Source organism: Perognathus longimembris, chromosome 18 (genome assembly GCF_023159225.1).
Source record: "Perognathus longimembris pacificus isolate PPM17 chromosome 18, ASM2315922v1, whole genome shotgun sequence".
In the NCBI taxonomy this organism is placed as follows: domain Eukaryota; kingdom Metazoa; phylum Chordata; class Mammalia; order Rodentia; family Heteromyidae; genus Perognathus; species Perognathus longimembris.
The window spans coordinates 45,848,658-45,873,040 of NC_063178.1; the positions used below are offsets into that span (position 1 = coordinate 45,848,658).

General features: G+C 44.8%; 1 pseudogene; it reads left to right on the top strand.

Moving 5' to 3' along the window:
• Window positions 1-3,585: 3,585 nt before the first annotated feature.
• The window catches only part of LOC125367014, a 97,261-nt pseudogene continuing 76,463 nt past the window's right edge, over window positions 3,586-24,383 (top strand).

Consider the following 24,383-nt stretch of genomic DNA (forward strand, 5'->3'; position numbering starts at 1 on the left):
TACTTATGCCTCGTCTCCTCTACTGACCTGTAGGACCTCGAGAAGATGCCGAGCCCACCTCAAGTCCTGTGTGTATAAAATATTTATAAGATGGGCCGGCTGTGCACATTATTTTCCTCTGAGAATCATTAAATATGAAGGAGGGAAGATATTTCTTTCAAGGCTCTGGCTCTGGACAACAAATACATTTCATTATCTGGGGTTCTTACTATAGTATTAAGTTTTATGGGGTAGGATTGAAAGGTGACAAAGTACATCGTGCCATTTCTCCAGAGTCCATGGGGGACATAAATCCTCCAGACCCCCCCCTTTCTTACTCCCTTCCTGCCTCCCTCCTCCCCTCTCTCCCTATTTCCTTCATACGTATACTGCTGATTTTCTCATTTTCCCCTTGATTTTACCGCTAGCTTTTCCCTTGACTTTACTTTGTTCACCTGTTTTTTTTTGTTTGTTTGTTTGTTTGTTTGGCCAGTCCTGGGCCTTGGACTCAGGGCCTGAGCACTGTCCCTGGCTTCTTCCCGCTCAGGCTAGTACTCTGCCACCTGAGCCACAGCACCTCTTCTGGCCATTTTCCATATATGTGGTGCTGGGGAATCGAACCGAGAGCTTCATGTGTAGGAGGCAAGCACTCTTGCCACTAGGCCATATTCCCAGCCTGAGCAAGACAACATAGCTCCCTTGTGACCTGGAGATGGGCTGGACTGCAGCTGCCACTGTTGGGAACACACAAGGCACTGAATCTGGAGTCGAGGGGACGTCTGCTCCTGGCAGGCAGCCTGCCACTGGCCACCGCGGTGCCTTATCTGAGACACCCAGGGTGCAGAATCCCAACCCCTATGCTCTGTGTGAACTGCACTGTCTCATGCAACACTAGCCATGAAGCTCATACCACAAATAAAATGGTTAAGAATTCCAGTACATTCACTAAAGAGATTTGAGCTCAGTGGAGGGTGGGTGAGTGACTGTGCACGTCTGTCACAGGCCCACGAAGCTGGCCCTGATCTCAGCTGATTAAAAACAATATTTGTAAGGACTCAAAATCCTTCATTTCAATTCCTCCATTATCCAAGAACACATGTGTTAACTTCTGAAGCTGAAATGTTTGCAAACAACAGGGGGGAAAAAACAGGAAAAATATCAGCACAAATCTCTGTTTTAGGAAGGAGGGGCTCACTATGAATTAATGAACTTGGAAATGTTTACAGAAAATTTGGACAAAGGAATAGAGACTTGTGCATGTCATAGCTGTGACAGCAGCCAGGCACTCCACTAAGTTTTCACCTTATGAATATTATTACATGTTAACCAACTCAAGCACCCGGCAAGGCAGATGCCCATTAATATATCTTGGGTTGAAGGATAAAGAAGGCTGAGACTTGAACATTTTCAGCCATCTCTCCAAAGTCCTCACCTGGGTAAGTCTCTCTAACTTCCTCACTACATTTTCTAAAAGGAGACTGTAATTGCCACTTTGTGACATTGTATCTCACACACACAGAAATTCAGAGCCAATTTGGCACACTGACTGTTCCTCCTTTATTTCCCTAGAAACATTTATAATAATAAAAAAGTGAGAAAGGTCAGCGTTCACATCTGCTGAGTCCTTGTGGGGCCTCCCACAACCTGGAAACTATTTTTTTACATAAGAATGACACTAGATGAATATCCACAGTGGTCCTTGTTTTCTCTCCTAGAAAGCTGTTGCTGGAAAAGATTACAGGAAGTAGCTCCTCCACCTAAATAACTGTGTCAGAACCGTGCATTCCTCCCGAGTTCTCCCATTCCTAGACCAGTCTTCATGGCAGTAGACTGCCAGACACTCCGGAATGCAAGCCTTTATGGATGCCTGGGTTCTTATCTGTGATAGCTGCCCTTGATCCTCAGAAATGGAGCATGTCATAATGTTTTATTGATTCACTCCACTGACCAAGAGCATTCCCCATTACTCTCTAATATAAATAATCCTCTTGTGTCCTTCTAAACAAATGTTCCATCTGTTTTCAAGAGTTTCCCTTCAAATACAGTCCCAAGCAGGACGATTCTGTGTCTAATCCTTGCTCTGTTCCTCATTTTGTCTCAGATGCCGTCAGGTAAATGAGAATGGATGGGGCTCTGATGGAGTCAGGTCATAGTGCCCATGGTTCTTCTATTCATCACCCTAAAATTAGCAGTACTGGTCAGCCAGACAGAGTGCTTCTGAGAATTCCTGAGACCTGGAGTGACATTTTCTAAGAGACAACAAGTTTATGTGGTATTTTTTCCTTCCTTTTGTTTGTATCTTGGTCTTACAAATTGCCAAGAAAGCTGATCTTGAGAAACAGAATTAAGACTGAGACATTGTCATATGCATCCTCTAATATTGTTCATATGCCATTTTCTTGTATTGGTATTCTTTCCTAAAATCTGCTGTGCTCTGAATTTTAGAATGTGATGCTGGACTTGAATATTCCCAGTCATTTCCAGGAGGTCAGTTCCATTGGTTAAATGTATTTTCTTCTTGGGAACTCTGCCCATGCTATGTATTTCTGGTGACGCAAACAAGGAAACAGTATTGGAAAGAATGGACTGAAACACAGCCCACTAATGTGCGTCCTCTCTTCCCCTCGCTGATGGAATCGTATTTGGATTTTTCCATTTACATAGAAATATATTTGTCGAGGGATCATAATCCCGGCCATTGGTACTGGACTCCACTGGCTTTCCGCATTTGATAACAGCCCACAGCTTCAGGCTCCCTGTCATGCTAGTTAATCATAGTGGCCACAGGACACACGAACATATGTGATTCTCACAACTTCAATCTGATACGGCCCATCAGGGTTCCTTACTTCTGGCTCACACAGAATCCTCTGAAGGCGTGAAGATAGTTCAAGGAGAACTCATTATTACAGAAAAACGATTCATGATGAGTAGCTACAGCCTCCCCAGACCCCTGCCTGCTTTTTTGCGAGTCTTGGGGTTTGAACTCTGGGCCAGGGTGCTGTCCCTGGGCTCCTTTTTTTTGTTCAAGGATAGCACTCTACCACTGGTGCCACAGCTCCATTTCAGGCTTTTTCTGTGATTAATTGGAGATAAGAGTCTCACATACTTCCTTCCTCTGGTTGGTCCTCAGATCTCAGCCTCTGGAGTAGCTGGGATTACAGGCATCAGCCAAAAACTTTACTTTGTGTAGATTTCTTTTACAGGAAGAGAGCACTTTGTAGACAGAATGGAAGCAAATAATCTTGGGTAACTGCAAATCTTCTTGGAAATATTACAAATGCTCTTAATAAATTTGCATCAGTGTTCCAGGTACTCTTGTATCTGTAATATGCACCTTGTCATTTAACCTTCGAAAACCCCTTGTAGGTAGGTGTTATTATAATCTGAATGTCATATGCCACTTGTTTTGACTAGTAAACAAATTTAAAAATGTAGAAGAGTATTTATAGAATGCTTGGGACAAATAAGCGAGTTGAGACAAGCAATTTACTGAGAATGTGCTTATTACTAGTCCAAACAGGAATTGAGTTGAAAATTCTTAATGATATTTCCAAGAATCTTCTCATTATATCCCTCTTATTTGTGTCTAGCAAGCATCCCGTCATGTCGAGTAGGTATTTTTGTAGTCCTGTAGTTTGTCTACCTGACACAAAGACTTTTGGCCTATGCAAGAACAAAATAGAGAGCAGAAATTGGGACTACTCTTGCTTATAATTCTACCCAAATGCATACTGCAAAGACAAGGCAATATTGAAAAAAAAACCTCTGGACTACTGTGATATTTGCATGCATGTATATAATTTTGTTAGATCAAATTCAACCCTACTATTATTTTCTCCCCTCACCACCCTCTTAAGACATGTAATAATTTAATGGGTTTCATTATTCTAGTTTCATACATGGGTGTGAAGTACTTTGTACAATCAACATACACGAATCCAAAACAGAGAAGAAAAATCTGGATTGGTTCATGAAACTACTTGCACATCCAAGCCCTCTCCGTTCTTTTGGATTTCCACACCTTCCCACTTTTCAACAGACTACCTGCAAAGGTATCTTAGCCGCTTCTTCTTGGCCCAGGTGAGTTCACTGCGTATGAGACTTGCAGACTCGGTCAGGATAAATGCAGAAAGTCGTGCATGGAGGACGAGACAGTCGCTGGAAATTGCACGTTGAACATTTTCTGTTGCCAATGGAGAATCTGACTTACCGGGCTGTCCCTCTTCTGGCCCAAGAGCTGGGGGTGGACAGATCTCCAAGGAAGAACAAGAAAAGACAAGAGATCTGCTTCCCAGATCACACGTGGAGTTTCGGGATCAACCTCCTTTAATTCTCTGCTTGTGTTTGTTTCTTTGTCTACCTTTGGTTTTATGATGATCTCTTCAGAAATCAAGACATGAATAAATACCCAATGCCAATTCAGTCAAGGACTACTGTATATTTGTATAGCATTTTATAATTTATTCTTTTGTAATACTTTTCTCGTATGTCTCAAGGTTGTCTATGAGGGTAGGTATTATTATCTCCATTTCTATTCAAAGACATTGAGACCCAGGAGGTTGCTGTTTACTTAGAACTATAGTGAGCAGCCAAAGAATGACGTGCATGTACCAATTCTTATAGAATGAAGATAGAGACAACAGTGACATCACCTCTATGTTACTGGAGTAAAAAATGTTACAGGGGGCTGGGGATATGGCCTATTGGCAAAGAGTACTTGTGTCTTATACATGAAGCCCAGGACTGGCAAAAAAAAATGCAGACACAGAAACAATAGTCAAGTCCTTGCCTCTAATTGCTTCAAGTTAATTATACTATTATTTCTGCTGGTGAAAAAAAAATGGATTCTAAGAGAAAGCACATTCAGTAAGTTTTAAAGGTATGAATATGCAAAATGATACACCAATTCTCTAATGCAGCATAAATTTCATAGAAGATACAAAGCATAAGGAAAAGCCACAGAAATGGGAGTTTGGTTCTATCTAAGAGTTCCAGAAAGTTTTCCTGAGGAGTGTTATTCAGTGACCTTTTGAAAGCAAGGACAAAGCACTAAAGACAGCCAAAGAAGGGTGTTTGCATGCCTGTAGACCTCGCTTATAACATCAGGGACTAAATATCTGTCTGTAGTCTCTTTCCACACATGGTAGACATTGGGTTAAGGTAAGAGGAAGACATTTGGGGCTGTCTTCTCCACCCGTTCCTTACAGGACTACAGATTAGGGGCTGGGAACATGGTCTAATGGCAAGAGTGCTTGACTCGTATACATGAAGCCCTGGGTTCAATTCCTCAGCACCACATATATAGAAAACTGACAGAAGTGGCACTGTGGCTCAAGTGGCAGAGTGCTAGCCTTGAGCAAAGAGAAGCCAGGGACAGTGCTCAGGTCCTGAGTCCAAGGCCCAGGACTGGAAAAAAAAAGGACTACACATTATGTGGAGAAGTAGATGTTTAATCACATGCGTTCTTCAAAACTGAGCAACGTGTGTTTGATAAGTACCCAGTAATAACTACCACTGGTCGCCATTACCCAAGAGGATCCCAGAGACTCAGAGCCGGGACTACATCAGATGATCATTAACAGGGCAAACCACCTGGGTTGGAATCTTAATTCTGATCCTCACAAGCTGAACTTTGGGCTGCAGTTTCCTCTCTAAATGGAGATCATCATATGATCATGGTGAAGGCCAACATAGCTGTTGATTAGAATAAAGAAGAGGGAAACTAAGGTGGTATGGTAAGGGAACTGAAGAGCAGAAGGAACTGAAATGTGAGAGTCAAAGAAACCCAGTAAGTTGCATGTGCTGTGTGAGGAATTCCTCACCAAGTCCTGCTGGGGATCGGTCTAGTGTCAGCTCTGGGGCCACGCATGGCTGTTTGGTATGGTGCTTGACAGTTTGGCTCAGAAGATGTAGGACTGACTTTGCAGAACAGCACAGGGAAGACTAGCATGTATTTATTTTGCTTTGTATATAAAACTCCATGAACACAGGGCAATGTGCATGATCTATCATTTATCTGCCTGTAATATAAATTGCACAGAATTACATTTTTCTCTATATCAGACACTAAATTCGGAATTCTTTTTGTACTTCGTGGGGCTTGAACTCTGGGCATGGGTGTTGTCTCTGAGCACTTCAGCTCAAGGCTAGTGCACTACCAATTGAAAAGCTTCAGGCTTTTTCTGATTAGTTTATTGGAGATAGAGTGTCACAGACTTTCCTGCCTCGGCTAGCTTTGAACCGTGATCCTTAGATCTCAGCCTCTTGAGTATCTAGGATTAAAGGTGTGAGCCACCAGCACCCGGCTTGGAAATATTTTTTGGAACAGATTGTTTATTCAAGTTAGAAGGTATGCAACCAGTATAATCACAAGAATTATTCTATTAGTATAACATAACCATAATTATACATGTTTGCATATAAAATACATGTTTGATTATTTGGGAATGAAAAGGTTTTAATTTTTCCTAATTAACTAGTAAAGATACTGCATTTATTTTACTGAAGTTTGGAGCTCAGACCGATGTATTCAGGTAATACATACATTCCTGATCATTTTATTCCCATGTGAGAGGAATTCTGATGGGAGACTGGTGATACAGCTTTGCTTCCCTTTCTAGTAACTCACAACCAACCGCTTCCTTCACACAGCCAGGGAAGGAGCTTGTAGAAAACTACGCTGTATGAAAATGGATGGGTGCTGTGAAGCTGAATGCCTTACCTTCTAAGTCAGGATCAGGGGCTGCAGATCTGTGTTGACATCCTTCTGCTGTAAGAAAAGAGTGTACTTCAAGAACTAGGCACTTGCTGTAAGAGCTAAACAGAAGATGCTCCACAATGCTGGTGACATCCCAGAAACAAAGCTCTCTGGATCTTCTCTTGCACCTCAGAAATTTCAGCTGCTTAATGTTATGTTGACCCAGATTTAATGTTAGATGGAAATGCACTTCCTCAACCACCAGCTTCTAACGGATGGAAATAGTGATCAGATTTGTCTTTGTGTCTCATCTCACAGGCACATAGCCTGTTCATTACTTTATTGATTGATAACATGAGAAAAATAGACAAGAAGGAACAGGACAGAAAAGTTAGACGGGTATTTGCGCACTGAGTTCTACATCTGTAGCCTAGGCTTTAAATAGAGGTTTGCCTTCACACCAAAGTTTTCTGCCAAGATTATGATGTCTGTGATAGGAAGAGGTTGACCTACATAACAAATGGATTCCCTGCTAGACACTAACTTGTACTGCTCTAAAAGTAACCCTACTCTGTCAATCATTCTCTCTCTTTCTCCCTCACCCTCACAGCTAGGAAAAACTTAGAATATCTTCCATCTCCAGTATGATCTATAATGTCAAGTTTCACCAAAAAGAGCGCCTATCATAACTCAAGTTTGTTACACAATGAATAACATGATGTATCCACTCTGGTCACTTGCAGTAAGTATGTATCAATTCATAACTTACTCAAGCAGCAGTGCGCCCCAAAGTCATAAAGTTCAACCTCCTCACCACAGGTAATCTGATGAAAAATGGCAGGCAGTTACTGTGTTAGTTATCCTCATATCCCATCTTCAAGGTTTTAGTCTCACGTTCTCAGCACCTGTTTAAACATAGTGTTCGGGAAGCAGATAGAACAGAGGGCAGTCCTGCAGACGGAACTCTTAGGAGCAAAGGCAAATATCTGCATGAGGAAATTGCTTCAACTTGTTGAGAAATGGACACCTACAAATCCCCTCTCATAGTGCTATTGTTCTTGCCTTATCGGGGCCATACCGAATTGGAACTTGTTCTTTGCCCTGACTTGCCCAGCCTTGGAGTCCATGTTTCCAAACACAGCACAGTGTCTTACCCAGACCATTGTCATCACAAGAGACCTGCTTCTCTTGCAAGGGCACAAGTTCTCAACTCTGCTGCGAGGAACTCCTTTCCCGCCCTGCTTGGTTAAACTGGCTTCCCATAGACTCCTAAAGAAATCCAAAGAAAACAACTTTCAGGAATACAACAATTTATGTGATGTTTTGAAGTTTTTTAAAATAGCTCTTCAAAGATTATGTTAGGGACTGGGAATATGGCTTAGTGGCAAGAGTGTTTGCCTCCTACACGTGAAGCTCTTGGTTCGATTCCCAGCACCACATATATGAAAAACAGCCAGAAGGGGCGCTGTGGCTCAGGTGCAGAGTGCTAGCCTTGAATGGGAAGAAGCCAGGGATGGTGCTCAGGCCCTGAGTCCAAGGCCCAGGACTGGCAAAAAAAAAATTATGTTAGCATGGGTCTGACTTTATGGCAATAAACTTTGCCATAGGCAAATCCTATGCCTAAGACTAAGCCTAGGCACAATCCCTTAGCTTCGTCACTCAGGGCTGAAATATGACTCCAGTTCTGGCTTGTTGCCAGTGATTTGGAGACAGTGCAGGAGCAAGGTACCTTCCACCCTTGGGAAATCCCCGAGGGCTCCATCTGCGCGCAGGGCCCCAGGCAGGCATGTTTTCTGTGATGCTGTGATGACTTGGCATGTGACTTTTACACATTGAGAAATGTGCACACACTTACAGTGTAATTATATTGGCCCTTGGAATTTGGTGCCCTGAGTCATCTGTGCCTCCCTGGGATAAAATCAGCCTGGCCAGGGAGTGCCAGTCAACCCGATCATGCCATGCCATGGAATTCCACTGGGCACAGAAGAGAAGCTGAGGAATTTTAAGGGATTAGATTGAGAAATTAGAATGCTGTTAATGATGCTTTAAGGAAACCAGTAGCCATTTTCTTCATTATTTATTCTACAACGCCTTTTATGGCTCCAAATTGACAGCAGAAATGTAGAATGCGTGACATGTACTGTCAAGAGAGTAGAAGTAATTCTAGGTTCAAAAGAGACCAGGACAAGGCATGCATGTAAATAAACCCAGAGGGCTGCAGAGAGGCTCATAGATCCTGAAACTATGTGTTATCTACATATGCTCTGAGAACTGCTTTAGATTGTTTTCCTGGAAAACTGGCAAGTCCTCTAAAAGTGAAATGCATTTTGGAACAGAACTATGAGTTCTGGACCTGCAATGGAACGCACAATTCAAAAATGAGATATTGTCTTTTTTTTTTCTTTTTTGCCAGTCCTGGGGCTTGAACTCAGGGCCTGAGCACAGTCCCTGGCTTCTTTTTCTCAAGGCTAGCAGTCTACCTCTTTAGCCGCAGGGCCACTTCTTGCTGTTTTCTGTATATGTGGTGCTGGGGAATGGAACCCAGGGCTTCAAGTATAGGAGGCAAGCACTCAACCACTAGGCGGTATTCCCAGCCGCTCAGAAGAACATTTTAAGAAGACACAGACAAAGTCAGACTCCGGGAAAGGTACTTGCTTACATCCAGTCAACTTTTGTAAATTTAGGGGTTCTGTTGATCTGTCCACAGGGAGGGTGGATTGTTCTGTCCCAGTCTTATGCATGACCCAGTGAAGTGGCTGCTTGCCAAGTCTAACCAGGACTTGAGCACAACTCCCCGTCACTTCCTGAGAATCAGAGTTTTGGAGAATATGACCTTTAGCTAAGAACGGAGCGCCCAGCCGCCACTCAAAACTCGGTAACACCTCCAATGCAACGTTGTGAGATTGGTGGCCACTCCTTCTGAGACATCCCGACCATCTGCCCCCACCACATCCCATTGATCTCTTCCCTTCTCTACCACCAGGAACTTGCTGTTCATCAGCAAGGCACCCACTGCTAATTGGATTCCTAGATTTGCAAACCATTTTCATCTTGGTGTTGTTCTCCATCACTGTAATAAAAATTGCAGACACAGACATTTTAAGGGACAAAGGATTTTTTTGATTCATTACTTCAAAGGATTCTATTCTCAGTTCCTGAGACCCATGCACTGGACACAACATGACCACAGTGGGAAAATGGAGCAGAGAATTACCACACCTGCTAGCAGCCCGGAAGGAAGCTGACTGAAACTCTGAAAATGACAGAAACAAGGGAGGGAGGAGAGCAGAGGGAGAGGGAGGAGGAAGGGAGGAAGGAGAAGGGAGAGCAGAAGAGATTCCTGGTAGAGCCTTCAAGGACATACCCAAAATGACCTGTTTCTTCCACCCAGAAGTCTATCAAGACACAAAATTATGAATATATTCTATCAAGCAAATTATAAACACACTAGATACGCAGGCATATGTAAAGCATTTTTTTTTAGAATGCTCAGTATCTTGACATTTCGTCATTTATTTCTAATTTTAAAAATATACGTGCATCTTACAGCAAACTATAATGCTATTTAATATACTTTCTAAGCACCTTCTGTTACTTGTAAAGATATGCTCATCAGTAACCTAAATATAGGTAATTTGAGAAGGTATATTGAAAAGCACACTTTTTCCATATTATTGAAAATATGACACCAGTGACTACTTACATAACATTGGTAAACTATTTCATTAAGTAGCTTCACATTTTGTTTCTTTTATTCTGTTGATTCCTTGGGCTTGAGCTCAGGGTCTGTGTGTTAGGCCTGAGCTTCTTTGTTCAAGGCTAGCACTCTACCCCTTCAGCCATTGTTTGCACATCTGACTTTGGGGCAGTCAGTAAGAGTCTCATAGACTTCCTGCCTGGGCTGGCTTCAAAAAATTACCTGTTCTCAGCCTCCTGACAAGCTGGGATCACTATCTGAGACACTCAGGCCAGGCACTTTTGATGTGAATGATATATGTTTCCATATATTTTATGTAAGTTATCTCAGGGCTATCATGATGATTTGACTTCGAGGAGATCCCACCATTACTCTGCCCAAAGGAGATGTTTAAGGAAAAACATCAGGAGTATTATGAGGGCCTGACAAACAGACATGGTAACACCCATGTACTGAGGACGACCGAGGAGCCCCAAATGCCTTAGACTGCATACCCAGGCACTCATCTTTGACATAGTCATGGCATTCCTAGACACTTGGGAAGGAGAGAAAACCCTGTTCTGTGTTTCTCAGCACATTTGGAAATTTATGCTAACGTGAAGAAGTTGGAAATTATCTCAGTGGAAAGGATATTGAAGGAAGGGATGGCCCAAAGTATGGGCTGAATATCTTCCCACCTATCAAAGAGTTCAGATCCAATGTTCTGGTTTAAAATTCATGATAAAAAGTAGAACAAAATAAATGTCAGATCTTCTCAAACTAGTCACTCAATTATTCGATATCTGTATTCCTAATTCTATCTGCAAATTAGTTTCTGTCTGGTTGACCATTAGTTTGGATTGCATGTCATCCACATCTACATGTGATGATTCCTTATTAATTTTATATAATCTCACTACTGTACATATATATTCATACATATCTATATATTGTTTAAAGACACTTTGACATCCAATAAATCAGAAATGACTCCACTTTCTTTTTAAGATCAAGCTTCCTCAGTGAATCTTACTATTGAACAACACATCTTTATCCAGAGATTTTCATCACTCACGACACTAAACCCCATATACAATATGGAACATTACATATACCACAAATTTGGCTTTTAAATAAAAAAGCTATCAATTATAAAAGCTCTTCATTCATTTATATGGAATACTTAGAGTTTTTAGTACTTGTCACTAGAGGGTTTTTTGCATGCCATACCTGATGTTTGGATGCATATTTGTTCACAAAATTAAAGACAAATGAGGTATGTCATGTGACCTGCTCTCCTATTACTTACAAATACTTTATATCCCAGTGCTGTTGGCTCATGCCTGTAATCCTAGCAACTCAGGAGGCTGATTATCTAAGGATCAAAATTGAAAGCCAGCCGGGCCAGGTAAGTCCTCCAGTTAACCTAGAAAGCTTGAATTGGAGCTGTGGCTCACAGTGGTAGAGTGCTAGCCTAGAGAAAAAAGAGCTAAAGGATAGTTGACAGCCCTCATACCAAGTTCAAGCCCGAAGACCAACAAAGAACCAAAACACACACAACAAAACATCATAGATGGAAAGATTTCTCCATTAAGGATGGATTAGGAGTTTCCTAACCGCTAAGGCCCTTAGGGTATCTGAAAATAACATTGTAACTACAGACTCCTACATTCGCTAGAATCTAAGCAGATTACACACATACATCTTAAATTTGTTTGTTCATAGAGACTGACTAGCCAAACTGAGTTTAGTTCTCTAGGTGGCTTTTCTGGTTCTAGTTCATCATATTTACATTTACACTAAAGGTTGAGTCATAGTCATAGTTCTTGTGTGCATAATATACAAGCAGGATATAATACCCCACACAGCTACATTCTTTCCTTTTTGTATTCCCAGATGACATTGAAGGGCTGACTATAGACAGAGGATTTCTCACTTGAAAAATGTTCTTGTGGATTCTCATCAATGCGCATCATTTGATTCTGTATAAGAGGATTAGATCAGTTCACAGCTTTCCCATGAGCAACACTGAAGGTTTCTCTCCTCTGTTTGCTCTTTGAGGGAGCCAGCCCTCCATGATGACTGAAGGCTTTCCCAGAGCTGCGATGTTCATAGTCTCTCTCCCATGGTTAGTCAGGCCTAAAACCTCTCACAAAGATGGTTTCTATCGGTGGTTTCTTGTTGGGGTTTTTTTCTCTGCCCCTCCCGAATCGGACTCTTTCTTCTTTCTTTCCACCCTCCTTTCATCCTCTCCCCTAACCCTCGGCCTGCAGGTAAGTTATAGTGGGACATGGGGGTCGCTCCGACCTGGCGAGCACGTGACCTGCCGTAGTTATGTGTCAGCCTCCTTTCCCTGGACGCTGGCGTGCATATGCTACGGGGCTAGCTTCTTAGAGCGAACTAAATTTATTGAGATAAGGACAAGGGGAAATGATTCCAAGAGAGGGGTTTGGCCAGGATGTCGATAGGCTAAGAGCTGTCACCTGACCCCCAAGGGCTAACGTCACTCTGAGCGCGCCGAGCCAGGGTGGGGTTGGTAGGCACCGGGCTGGCTGGCATGGGGTTGGTCCAACCGGTTTCTCTGGATTCCAATCCAGAGAAGGTAGCAGGGCCGCATTCCCCAGGGCTGGAGGAGGGGCATCAAGCCCCTTCCATCAAGGGGAAAGATGGACCCCAACATCTGCCTCTTTTATATTTAATTTTTTTTTCGAACAGCAGGAGGCGCCCTACTTGAGAGTGCGCCATGTCTTATGTTGCCCCCCCCCCATGGGGAGTCTTACCCGTCTTGGGCTAACGCTCTAGCTCTTCAGGATGACCTTCCTGCCGAGCTGGCGGGCCCAATGAGAGGCCTTGGGGAGAGTAGGATTGGCACTCGAAAGAAAGCCCTGATAATTTTCTCCCATGCCAGCGGACCTCAGTGAGTAGCAGGTCCTAGGGTTGGAGTGACGAGTCTCTTGGGGTTCTTATATGGCTAGAAGGCCAAAGGCCGCTTGGTACCTAGACATCTCTGGTCCATCGCTTACAATAAGAGACCCAATGTAAACATAATGTAAATGGGAGCATAAAGCAGACATGAACATAAGCAATCATAATACAAGGCAAATGCAGACATGAGCAGCTGTAACACATGAGCAATTACAACACAGGCACAAAGCAATGAAGGGTCTCTTATCTGGGTCAGTCCATAAAAAACAGAGTAATTCTGGTCCAGTCTGGTGTCGCTCAAGGTAGCACAGATGGCTCTTCCTTCCCTCGGTGGTGAGGTAGAGGGGCAGGTTCAGGTCCTGGCAATGTGGCAGCCAGGATGCTGGTAACTTAACAACTGAGGTTAGTAAACACTTCATAGTAAACATTGCAGCAAGGTGCCAATCCCTTGCTTATTATAAACATTTATCATAAAACATTAAGGTGCCCAAGTCCTTTAGCTCCTATTTCCTTCCAATGGGGACCCCCGAGATAAGCAGCAAAAGGGGGAGTGAAGGGAGGAACAACCGTGCAACATTTCCCTTTGGTCCTTGTGCAAGGCTGTGAGCCACGCTGCCACAGCAAATGTTACTCCAAAGGGCGTCAGGCAGGGTCCAGGGAAGAAACAGGGCCGACCCTGGGTCCATTGCTGGTGCAGGCAGGCTTTCCCATTTCTTCTTAGAAAATTCCACCTTGGTCTTTGCTTTCCTGAGAGGAAAAAAGGGGAGACATGCCTCAAGGGCAGGTGCCCTTGGGTGGTCATTCTGTTGGACAATATTTTACATCTCTAGCCGGTATCCAGATTGGATTCGGTTCCCCAGTAGGGAAAACACAGGCGAAACCCCTTCCGGCACTGATAAGTGGGTCTTCGGCACGCCATTCCCCTGTCAGGGGATCCTTCCACCGGACCTCCACTTTTAAGTAGGGTGTTTGGCTTGACCAGTGTCTCTGGAAAGCCGACAGAGGTTGGTCCTTACAGAAATTTAAAATATTCAATGTAAACATCGCTGTCCTCAGCTGGTCATGGGGACTTCTCCCCCTCTTTGTTTTAATAATTGATCCTTTAGGGTCTTATTATGCCTCTCAATTATGGCTTGACCCTTTGGGTTATAAGGTATTCCAGTGGTATGTTTAATATTCCACATTTGGAAAAATGCCTGTAAAGGCTTACTGGTGAAACAAGGTCCATTACCTGTTTTAACCTGTAAAGGCAGCCCTAGGATAGCAAAACATTGCAAGAAGTGGCTTTCACCATGCCGTGCTCTTTCCCCGGTATGGAGAGAGGCTCAACACGCGCCAGATCATGTGTCAATGGACATAAATATATATTTTAGCCTTCCAAAGGGAGCATAGTGTGTCACATCAGTCTGCCAAATTAAGGTAGGTTTTAAGGCCTCTTGGGTTCACCCCTGGAGATTGCAGAGGAGGGACTTGCACGAAAGGCATACACGATTTGCAAGTCCTTAAGACTTTTATAGGAATTGAAGGAAATCTCTGATGTAACCCTCTCCAATTTAAGTGAGTACGCTCATGGAGTCCTTTGGCCATTTGAAGGTTTTGAGGTTGTACAATGGCCAGAGCTATGATGGTTCCATTAGTGGCCAGCTGGTCAGCCATACGATTACCTTGTGCCAGGTCCCCAGGCAGTCCTTGGTGTCCACGAAGGTGCTGTAAAAATATAGGCTCACTCCGCTCTTTTAACAAAGACCTGATTTGGATCATCAGAGGAGTGATTGGCTTTTCATCTAATTTGATATATGAACATACCAGGTTAGGTAGCAAATTAACCACATACAGACTATCAGAGAACAGGTTCATTGGCTGTTTAACATGGGTCAGTGCCAAGGCAACTGCATACAACTCTTTAAATTGTGCAGAGCCAGTGACGGCTTCAAAGTAGTGGGTGTTTTCTTTCCCACCGGCATGGGGCGAGGTGGAGTGCACCACTACGGCAGAGCTGGCTCATCCCCCATCTGTAAACACATTGGCAGCCTTGACAAGAGGCTTGGTAGAGAAAAGCACAGGGGGTGTCCATTGTAGCCTGGAAAATGAGGTCACCCATCTTGAAGTGCCATAGTGGCAATCTATCTTACCCATAAACCCCTCCAGAGCACTAGAGACACGTGCATTATTTCTTCTGACCCATTCAAAATCTGACAACCGGTAGGGAATAGTTAGCACGTCAGGATCTCTCCCATAATGTCTCAGGGAAGTATCCCTGCCCTTAATTACCAAGTCAGCTAGCTGGTCTAGCTGGGAATAAACCCTGGGAGCTCCTCCCACTGATGCGTGCACCCACTGAAGGGGCTCGCCTGATTGTGTAATTACAGCTGAAGAAAGTTCGGACCCGGGGAGGATCCAAGCTTAGCCAATTAATTTCACCTAACAGTATTTGCATCTCCACCAGAGTATAGGTTGCCTGGAAGGATAACTGGAACTTGAGTGGGCATATAGAGTCTAGATCTTAAAGGGGTATACTTTCTGAACCTTGTCACTGGCTATATGCAGCCCTCCTCTTTGAAGGAGTGTTTGGGCCTTGCTACAGGCCAAATCTAGCACATGGGCGTCTGCTGATCCAATAATAATGTTGTCCATTTAAATGCATATGGTCCGATCTGCTCCTGTATAAATTAAGAATCGGAACTTCTTTCCAAATATCATGATTACTGTCTCTGGCCTTATCTCGGGGGCGATGGGGACTGCCCACCAAGGGGCTTCAGGCTGTTTATTGCCTTGGTTGGTGGGGAATCTGAAAGTCAGGTCGTAAAGCAGATGTTTTGCCCAGGGCGTGTTCCGCCTGCCTCTCTCAAGAACCATCCTGCAGAACTCAGGGAACTCTGTAGTTTCAAGGCCTCTGAATGTAAAAGTGGCCAGGCCGGTTGTTTTTTTTGCTGCGGGGTACCGCTGCCGCCACAAAAAAGCGGCGGCTCAGGGCTGCCGAAATCTGCATGTGTATAGAGTCAAGCTGAGTCTCACATGGGGGAGGGGTAGCAAGCCTGTGGCTGCTCTGCTAGTCTCCTGCCTGCCGCGGCTTGGATTCCTGGGTACCGAACAAGCTTTCTTCCCAGGGCCTCTCGGAGTGGGGCGTCAGGGGCCCGCTCCAGATCAAAATTCCCTCCGGCTACCTTCTCCTGAATCCAGGGACTCCCCGCCCGGGTCCCAAGAGAGGCAAGCCTTGCGGGTCTTAATAGCTCGCAGTGGGAGTTTTCCTCCCCATTGTGCCGTTTGTAATTCCCGCTCTAGTCGGTCCGAAGTTTCCCACGAGAGTGGGTTGGCTCCAGTTAGCCACAGGACCCGGTGGGTCGATTCCTTCCAAATTCGTATAGCGCATGGCTCTGAGATATTAATCCCCGCGTTTTGGAGGGTGAACTTTAGGATTTTAAGGGTCGAACTGTTTCGCCGACTCTGGACTTGTCCCATCCTCTTACCTGGGGTGGGAGGATCACGTGTCTCAGGATTTCCAACCTGTTTCCATCAGGGTCGGACGGGAGCCGGGCTTCCTTGCATGGATTCGTGCAACCCACGTCGGCGCCACAATGTTGGGGTTTTTTGCCCCTCCCGCCTCAGACTCTTCCTTCTTTCTTTCCACCCTCCTTTCGTCCTCTCCCCTAGCCCTCGTCCTGCAGGTAAGTTAGAGTGGGACATGGGGGTCGCTCCGACCTGACGAGCACGTGACCTGCCGTAGTTATGTGTCAGCCTCCTTTCCCTGGACGCTGGTGTGCATATGCTACGGGGCTAGCTTCTTAGAGCGAACTGACTTTATTGAGATAAGGACAAGGGGAGATGATTCCGAGGGAGGGGTTTGGCCAGGGTGTCCATAGGCTAAGAGCTGTCACCTGACCCCCAAGGGCTAACGTCACTCTGAGTGCGCCGAGCCAGGGCGGGGTTGGTAGGCACCGAGCTGGCTGGCATGGGGTTGGTCCAACCGGTTTCTCTGGATTCCAATCCAGAGAAGGTAGCAGGGCCGCATTCCCCAGGGCTGGGGGAGGGACATCAAGCCCCTTCCATCAAGGGGAAAGATGGACCCCAACAGTTTCTGTCTAGTATATGTCCTCTGGTGTTGTCTTAGATGAGTTGATTAACTGAAGACTTTCCCAAACCGATGAGACTCTTGAGTTCTCCCTGCGGGAGGATTGCTCTTACTTTCTAAGGTTACAGGGTGTACCAATACCTTCACACACAGGTTGCATTTGTGTGATTGCTCTCATTTCTCGTCCTGGCAAGGTTTAAATGAGATACTGAATGATTTCACTCATTGATGACACACATCACTTTTTCTCTAGTGTGTAATTTCTTAGGTGAAAAAGGCTGGAGCCCAAACCAAAAACTTTCTCACAGAAGTGACACTAACCGGGCTTCTCTCCACTGTGTATTCTCTCATGTCTGGCACGGTGAGATGACAGACTGAAGGCTTTCCCACAGATGTGACATTCATAGGATTTCTCTCCTGTGTGTAATCTCTCATGTGTGGCATGGTGAGATGACGCAGCAAAGGCTTTCCCACAGGAGTGACACTCATAGGGCTTCTCTCCAGTGTGTATTCTCCCATATGCGCCAAGAGATGATTGCACAGTGAAGGTTTTCCCATAGGTGCGACATTCATAGGGTTTCTCTCCAGTGTGTATTCTCTCATGTGCGGCACGAGAAGGTTTCACAGTGAAGGCTTTCCCACAGGTGCGATATTCATAGGGTTTCTCTCCAGTGTGTATTCGCTCATGTGTGGCATGGTTAGATAGCTGAGTGAAGGATTTCCCACAGAAGTGACAGTCATAGGGCTTCTCTCCAGTGAGTATTCTTTCATGTGCGGCATGAGAAGATTGCAGAGCGAAGGATTTCCCACATGTGCGACATTCATAGGTTTTCTCTCCAGTGTGAACTGTGCTATGTCTCTTAAGGTGACTTGGTCATTTGAAGGCGTTTCCACAGATGTGACATTCATGTCCTTTCTCTTCAGTGTGTTCCGTTATGTGTCTTCAGGGCACTTGGGCTTTGGGAGGCTTCCCCACTGGAAGAACACGCCTGTGCTTTCCCTCCGGCATGTGCTCCTTCCTGATTTCCAGGATGAGACAGCTGAGTGACTGCCTCCCACACACAGAGGGGACCTTCATCTGCCCCTCCTCCTCTGGGCATGTCCTCCTACTGTCGTAAGTGACTTGGCTGAATGGAGGGGGTAGTACACATGTGGCTGTCCTTAACTTCCTGGATAGTGTTTCCTCCATCCTGCCAACTGAGCTCCCTGGGTTGACCGATTACTTGCCCCAGGTCACTATCCTCACATGCACTGACTCCTCCATGGGCAGTCATATGGTGACTGGACTTAGAAGGAACAAAGGCTGTCCTACACAAACTACAACCATGTGATTTCCCTCCAGTGTGAGTTACTTTGTGTTTACAGCGTTCATCGCTCTCAACATAGACTTTAGCACATAGACCACAGTCATGCTGTCTGTTTTCCTCGAGAGACGCACTGCATTGTCTAATGTCTAACAAATTCTTCATAATGCCATTGCCATTTAGATGATCAATTTCTTTGTGTTCCAGGTACTCAGGAGGTGCTCAGGAGTGAATATTCATGGTAGTTCTCTCTCCAGTGTCGGCTAACACAGGAGATGTCTTCTGCATCCTTTAACAAACTCTGTGTCAATGAAGAGTTGTGAGTCTTCATTTCTGTCGAGTCATTCCTGTCAAGTGAGTCTTGCAGATTAAAAGATTTCTGCTGTGGGAAGATGATGAAACTTGATCATCAATTGTTCACATTCATCTCCATGGCCATTTCTCTACATGAGAATGCTAGACTACTTAGCCTAGACATAAAACATATTATAACTGGGCACTGATAGCTCATGCCTGTAATCGAAGGTACCAACATGGATAACATCTGAGTATCATGGTTCAAAGTCAGCCAGTTCAGGAAAGTCCATGAGACTCTTACCTCTGATAAACTATTCACAAAAAGCTGGAAGCAGTGCTGTACTTGAAGTGGTAGAGAGCTAGCCTTGAGCAAAAGAAGCTGAGGGACAGTACCCACGCCCAGTGTTCAAGCCTCAGGACACGCAAAAACAACAACCAACTTATTTTTTTCTTCCATATCTCCAGCGTGAAAGTTCCAAAAACATACTCCTTGTAGGATGTAAACATTAGAAGAATCAAGCTAATTTCCAGATAGTCGTGTGTGTGTGTGTGTGTGTGTGTGTGTGTGTGAGTGAGAGAGAGCGAGATAAAGAGAGAAAGACAGAGACAGAGAAATAGAGACAGAGAAAAAGAGAGAGAAGGAGAGAGAGTGTACGCATAGAGGAAGAGAGAGACATAGACAGACTCATAGATAGGTAAGATCATTGGCTTCAGACTATTTTATATTGCATATCTGAGATTAAGTTTGTTTTTATTCTTGTTTTTGCTAATCCCGGGCCTTGAACTCTGGGCCTTGACACTGTCCCTGAGCTTCTTTTGCTGAAGGCTAGTGCTCTACCACTTCAGCCACAGCACAACTTCTGGCTTTTTCTGTTTATATAGTACTGAGAAATCAAAGCCAGGGCTTCATGTATGCTAGGCAATCACTCTACCACCAAGCCACATTGTCAGACCCTGAGATGAAGGTTTTGAAATCCTGTTATTTTCCTTATGAAATTCAAACTATGTGGAGCTTTCATCCAAAAATTTACTCATCTCAACAATGAGGCAGGCACTTGCTTTACCAGCTACTCTTTCCACTGCCAGCTCTTTACTGGTCACGACAGGAGTCACTTCCGTGTATATTACCACTGACGGGGTCACATGGACCTTACCGCTGATTTGTTGTATGTAAAGACGGCCATCTTTGCCATGTGGAATGGAAATGCCTGTAAGAAATGTTGAAAAGCATACCTGGCATGAAACCTGGAGGAGATTTTTAAAAGCACCTTAATCTGCATTTGTGTAGTCATTCAATGAATCAAAGGAAAGAAAACAATTTTTAAGAAAAGCACCTCATGTCATATTCACGATCATGAATAATAATTTCCGTCATCACTGCTGCTTCAAATCAGGACTTGTGTGCTGTTGCTGCTGAGATTTCTGCCTCAAGGCTTGTGCTTTACCACTTGAGCCACAGCCCCACTTTCTCCTTTTTTGTGCTTGGTAAGAGAGTCTCGCAGAGTTCTCCTGTTTGGATGGCATCAAACCACCATCCTGATTTCAGCTTTCCTGTGTAGTTAGGATTGTAAATGGAAACAGAGTAGCTAAGAGAAAACAAAATAACTGTTGAGGTGCCAGACTTTGAAGTCAGGCCCCACCACGTGAACCCCATTTTAGAATCGAACCCTGAGCCAATCAGATTTGTACCTGTGTGCTAATCTTGCTTGCACAGCTGATTGTTGTAACCTTGTTCTTTGCCTTTATAAGCCCTGTGTAATCACAGCTCGGGGCTTCCTCCTAACCTCCGCTGTGTCGGTGGGTAGGACGAGGCCCGAGTTGGCAGCTCGTTAAATAAAGCCTTGCCTTGCTTTTGCATTTCGGAGTGTCTGAATCTCGGTGGTCTTCTTGGGGGTGGTCTTGCAACTTGGCACAACATTTGGGGGCTCGTCCGGGATAGCCCCAGAGACCCCGAGATCCCAGACTCCGAAGGTAAGAAAACAGCACTGTTCATTTGTCTTGTCCAGTAATTTGTCTGTCTGTTTTGCTTTTGCTTATACTTGTAGGGCGCGAGTCAGTTTGGTTTTTGTCTGGAACTGACCAGGAGGGCCTCCTAAACGAGACTCAACCCGCCCACCTTGTACTTGGGTCTGCTCCTTCTGCTTATCTGGCAGGAGGTTGTGGGCCAACTTGGGAGATCTCCAACTCGTAACTCGGGTCCACTCCTTCTGCACCCTTGCAGGCGGTTGTGGGCCAACTCGGGTCCACTCCTTCTTACAGGAGGTTGTGGGCCAACTCGGGTCCATTCCTTCTGCACCCTTGTAGGAGGTTGTGGGCCAGCTTGGGAGATCTCCAACTCGTAGCTTTTCTTAGGCCTGTGTGTTTTCCTCCTTTTGTATTAATTGTTTGTTTCTTGTAGCCTTTTGGACTGAACATCTGATCAGAGCTATGGATAACGTTCTATCTTGAGGACCTCCATCTAGCCCCCTAGACTTGATCCTAGCTCACTGGAGGGAGGTTAAGGAGATAGCTCATTTTTGTGTGTTTTTTTCTTGCACTGTGCCTGATTGACAAACGGATGATGGGGAACGTTCCTTCCACTCCCCTGGACTTGACTTTAGCTCACTGGAAAGATGTACAGGTGACAGTCCACAATCAGTCAATCAGTGAGAATGTCCGCAAAAAAAGAACTCTAGGGGACCCCCCACCCAGCCTTCTTAAGCAGAAAATTGTTTGGTGCGCTAAAATGTTTTACTAAGACTAAAAATGTTTTACTAAAACTATCAAGCCCTGGAAAATGAAGCTGGAGAATGCTAAAATCATTTGTTAAAGGTTTTTGTCTTAAAATGTACGGCTGATGCTTATTCAGCGCGCTTTAAGATCTTTTGAAAATGTGTGTGTGCATGTGTGAGTGTGAACATGTTCAAGACTGCAGTATGATGCAAAACTAAGTTTAAATTCAAAGGTCTTCATGCCATGCAGTAACTGGGACTGAAGAAAAAAAAAAAAAAAGGCTCTTTTGAAACAAGCAGCCCGTAAGCAAAGGGCGGCACCTGGTTTCAGAATGCCTGTGAGCTTCAATTTTTCCGATGCAGATAAAAGCTAAAGTGTTGTGTTAATGTTGGGTTAGTAAAAAGGCTTTGGAAATCAAGAATACATTTCTAGATAAGAAATTTGGAAGTAAAATTGTCCTAAATAATTATCACATACTTGTAGGGCGCGAGTCAGTTTGGTTTTTGGCCAGAACTGACCAGGAGGGCCTCCTAAACGAGACTCAACCCGCCCACCTTGTACTCGGGTCCACTCCTTCTGCACCCTTGCAGGAGGTTGTGGGCCAACTCGGGTCCACTCCTTCTGCACCCTGGCAGGAGGTTGTGGGCCAACTTGGGTCCACTCCTCCTGTACCCTGGCAGGAGGTTTTGGGCCAACTTGGGAGATCTCCAACTCGTAACTCGGGTCCACTCCTTCTGCACCCTTGCAGGAGGTTGTGGGCCAACTCGGGTCCACTCCTTCTTACAGGAGGTTGTGGGCCAACTCGGGTCCATTCCTTCTGCACCCTTGTAGGAGGTTGTGGGCCAGCTTGGGAGATCTCCAACTCGTAACTTTTCTTAGGCCTGTGTGTTTTCCTCCTTTTGTATTAATTGTTTTGTTTTTGTAGCCTTTTGGAAGAAATTTGGAAGTAAAATTGTCCTAAATAATTATTGCAAAGTGAGAAAAGGAGAATTATGGCTACCAAAATGTTTAATTGCCATTCCAGCTTCTTTGTAGGTTTTTTTGTAACAGTTTCCAGCAGGCCCACAGAGAAGCACAGGTGATTCCTACAAGTTTGTCAAGATCTAATACTGACCCTTAATAAGTTCCAGGTAAGAGCATGCTTAAAAACTACTTCTGTGTGGACCACCTTGTTGCTTATAATTGGAGTAAAGTGGCCCCTTATAAGACTCATTGATCTGAATCTGCGGTTCGAAGCCAGCCCGGGCAAAGAAAGGTCCCTGTGAGAGACTTGTCTGTAATCAGCCAGCAGAGTGCTGGGAACGGAATGGTGTGGAGCTCAAAAGTGGTAAGGTGCTAGTCTTGAGCTGGAGAGCTGAGGGACAGCACTCAGGCCCTGAGTCCAAGTCGAAAGTCACTCCTCCTGGGACAAAAGTGATGGAGCATCCAGAGGCAGTAAGCCACTGCTTAGATGGCAGAGATGGTGTCAGATCCTAGAGTCACTACTGTTGGCCTTTCAAAAGTTAAAGCCGGGAAGTCCTAGAAGAATAGTTCATAAGCATGCCTTTCCAATGCCCATGTCTGTCTACTGGGCAGGAATTTGCCAGTCATATGTGATAATGGTTGGTAAGGGTAAGTTTGTCAAATGAGAGGATAGATTATAATCTCACCCCCCGCATTTACTCAACGCCCTGACTGGCAGTAAGAATTTTAAGCTGATACATCTGTTTAGGAAAGAAAGCTTGTAGACCTGAGATTGTGTTGTGTCCTTATTGAGATCTGTTAAAGGCCTGTCAGCTTGCCAATGCCCCCAATCAACAGATTAACCACGGTGGAAGGGACCCTAGACGGCATCGCCACTTGGGTTCATTGCTCCCACGCCAGGCCAGCTGACCCCTTTGCCCTGGATGACAACTACCGTGATGGAACATGGGAGGTCTCCAAGCACCCAACTCAGCCGCTTTGCCTTTGCCTCAAGAAAAGAAAGTTAGACTGAGACTAAGGTTATAGGTTCCTGGCTAGGTAAGGTCTACGCCCCTGAGTCAGCCTGAAGAAGTTACAGAAGATGGATGATCTTCACCCATGAGCCCCCCTTTAAAATCAAGGGACCAGAGTTGTTTTTGTGAAGATGAGGCAGGATAAACTAGAGGCATGCAAAACAGAGGTACAGAGACTATTCTTGTAAGAAATGGTGACAGGTGACAGGCCCTTTGGTTACTACATTGGGCCCTACTGGCCCATGCCTTACCTCTATATCATCCCCTAGACATGCAAGCCATTGAAATGGACAGAATGGAGCCATGATTGGCTCCCAAGGTACCAAAAAGAAAAAGGGGGAAATGAGGTGCCAGACTTTGAAGTCAGGCCCCACCACGTGAACCCCATTTTAGAATCGAACCCTGAGCCAATCAGATTTGTACCTGTGTGCTAATCTTGCTTGCACAGCTGATTGTTGTAACCTTGTTCTTTGCCTTTATAAGCCCTGTGTAATCACAGCTCGGGGCTTCCTCCTAACCTCCGCTGTGTCGGTGGGTAGGACGAGGCCCGAGTTGGCAGCTCGTTAAATAAAGCCTTGCCTTGCTTTTGCATTTCGGAGTGTCTGAATCTCGGTGGTCTTCTTGGGGGTGGTCTTGCAACTTGGCACAACACTGTAATCTAGATAATACATTGAATCTCAGGCATCCCACAGTGGGTCCAAATTAGATTAAGATGCTGTTAATGTAACTCCATGTTTACAAGCAA